The following is a 2,956-nucleotide window of genomic DNA, read 5'->3' on the forward strand; positions in this document are numbered from 1 at the left end:
CTATTAATAGTAACATTATAATGATGCATGTAAGATCCTGAAGTATTCCAATTAATAAATAATGCATCATCAGTTAAATCAATGGTTGCATTGATATATACAGAGTCTAATGGACCTATGAATTGATAATAATAATAATGATGATAGCTGATAATGAGGCACTAACCTGGCATATTAATATTAATAGTATATGATTTCATTGTTGTAAATGTTAAATCTGAACAACCAACTGTCATTCCATTAGCAGACAATGGAATGGACTCATTAGTAGCAGTAATTACTGTTGTAGTACTGTTGATTAGTGTATATAGCAAAAAAGTACCAAGTAATTGTACAGTGTCATTCATTAGTTGAATAAGATCATTAACACTATTGACTGGTTGCCAATATGCTCCTGTATCACCAATTACACAAGTCAGTACTAGTCTATCACCAGGACACACTGGAGAATAAGGTGGATAGGTTTGAGTAAGCACTGTTGCTACAGTAACAATACGGTACAATAATATAAGATCATTTAAAATGCAGTAACTTACCAGATACAAGACTCAAAGTGCATCCAGTCAATACAAGACACCAGTAAATGCCAATAGTAGCCATTAGTATATCAGTAAAAAAAATAAGAACTGAAATACTGTTATGATATATAAACAATAAGCAACTACTCAAAGCAGTGTTGCTGTTGTTCTTCTCTGTGCCAACAACAGTTACACCTACTTTTTGTGGTGACTCATACTATGGTTATCATAACAATTAAGCATAGGTTCAGTGCATGCATGATTACACATGCATAGTATATTCAATCTTAATACTGGAATATTTTAATTGCAAGCTGTACATTACATTATGTGAAATAGATCTATAGAGATTGTTGACTTTTCTCTTATTTTATATATTAGTTTGTCCATATGCAGTGTTAAGTTTAGTATCAATAATTTGTTCTTGTTGTTCAGTATTGATTGTTGGTAAATCATATATTGGACCAATAACTGCTGCTTCTCCTCCTCCTCCTACTGGAGTTTTATTTTGTATTGCAGTCCCTCTCTTTTTCATTATTAAACATACAATGATACTAGTAATTATTGCAGTAATGAGTCCAGTTAATAGACCAGTGATAGGTACAGCAATAGCAACTGTGTGTGTGTAATAGATTAGATATACTTAATGTATTAACTAACCACTAATTGATCCTACATCTGTTGATTGTAACATTGTTGTGGTAATACATGAGGAATAACCTAATGAACAATATGTTCACTGTATGTATGTAGTACTGATTATTATAACTTACTCTCAATATAACTGCTTATTATTGTTTCAGTTGTTGTAATTAGTTGTGTTTCTGTGATTGTTGGTAATGCTGTCATAGTTGAACTTTTATCTTGTGTTGTGATATACTCAGTAGTACTCATCATAATGTTAGTGATACTTGATGTAGTAGTGGTTATACTGACTATAGTAATAATATGTATCTATACATTATATTAGATACTGATGCTATATACCATTAACAGTGACTAATGGTCCATATCCAATAACATTAACAGGTATGATAGTAACAGTGTAGTAATCATTAATAGGAGATAGCCCAGTAATAGTAGTATTAGTATCTGTTACATTATAACTGTACACAGAACAACTATTAATGCAAATTGTTGTAATGTATACATTAATAATGTAATACTCAATAGGAGGACGTATTGTTGTAGCATCCTAATAGAATCCATTATTATCATAAATAAAACTTTAACTTACTTCAATGTTATTCCACCATATTGTAATACTGTCAGTTGATATCTGATCCCAACTAATATTAACAACTTGAGCTGGTACTATAAGAAATACAATGAGTGTGTGTGTGTGTATAGTTTTTACCATTCCATATATACTGTATTAATGATGAAGGAGGTCCTTCTCTTCCAATAGTATCAATAGGAATAATAATAAATGAATAATTAGTACCAATAATGAGATTATTGATAATGTATAAGGCAATTTCATTTACTATATCCTCTTGAATGATTGTCTCATTACTGTATATTGTGATATTGTACTCATTTATACTGCAATTGTAATCCTGTGTGTATAATGACCAACTCATTGTTAGTGCACTATTGTTAATGGGATTAAATGTTATATTAACAATTGATAGGGATACTGGTGATCCTGTTATAGATTGAAATATTAAATAGTAAAATTAGGCTCTGACCTGTCAATGTGATAGTAAAAGTGGCATAATTGCCACTTTGAAGAGAAGCTGTACAACTAATCATAGTCCCATTCATTGATACGCCTACTGATTGTAAAGTACCAGTACTCGTAACAGTATTATCCATAATACTAATGACATTGAGTGTAATAGCATCTCGCACAGTTGATCTTATATTATTATTTAGTATTGATGCAATGCCAGTACTATCATTTCTCCAAAAGGTATTACCAGTTCCACTAGCTACACAAGTAAGTACTAGTTCATCATTGGGACAGATAGGATAATAAGATGGAGAGGTTTGAACTAACTCTGCTCCAGATGATAGCAAAAAGAGATCAGTCAATACAAGACACCAGTAGATACCAGTAGTAGCCATTAGTATATCAGCAAGAAAAATAACTGAAATATTATGTGGCTTGTTATGATACATAAACAATAAGCAACTACTCACTTAACTCAAAGCAGTATTGCTGTTGTTCTTCTCTGTGCCAACAACAGTTACTCCTACTTTTGGTGGTGACTCATATCTACTATGGTTATCATAACTATTAAGCATATGTTCAAGGCATGCATGATTACATGTGCATAGTACATCTGTATAATCAATTTAATACTGGAATATTTTAATTGCAAGCTGTATGTTACATTACTGTATAGTGGAAAATTTTCGTGACCCAAAAGTTTATGGATTTCGCATTTTTTCAAAATCCACAAAAATAAAATCCGCGAAAATTGATGAATACG

The 2,956-nt window shown here is 31.3% G+C and overlaps 1 long non-coding RNA gene across 1 annotated transcript; it reads right to left on the reverse strand.

Moving 5' to 3' along the window:
• Nucleotides 1-1,108: 1,108 nt before the first annotated feature.
• On the reverse strand, nt 1,109-1,545 carry LOC109583586 (uncharacterized). Its single transcript, XR_002185595.1, has 4 exons — nt 1,506-1,545; nt 1,292-1,453; nt 1,179-1,238; nt 1,109-1,133 (listed from the first exon to the last, which is right to left on the reverse strand). It is a non-coding gene; the product is annotated as an uncharacterized LOC109583586 (long non-coding RNA).
• Nucleotides 1,546-2,956: the final 1,411 nt, after the last annotated feature.

The sequence above is a fragment of the Amphimedon queenslandica genome, unplaced genomic scaffold (assembly GCF_000090795.2).
Source record: "Amphimedon queenslandica unplaced genomic scaffold, v1.1 AMPQUscaffold_13296, whole genome shotgun sequence".
Lineage (NCBI taxonomy): Eukaryota > Metazoa > Porifera > Demospongiae > Haplosclerida > Niphatidae > Amphimedon > Amphimedon queenslandica.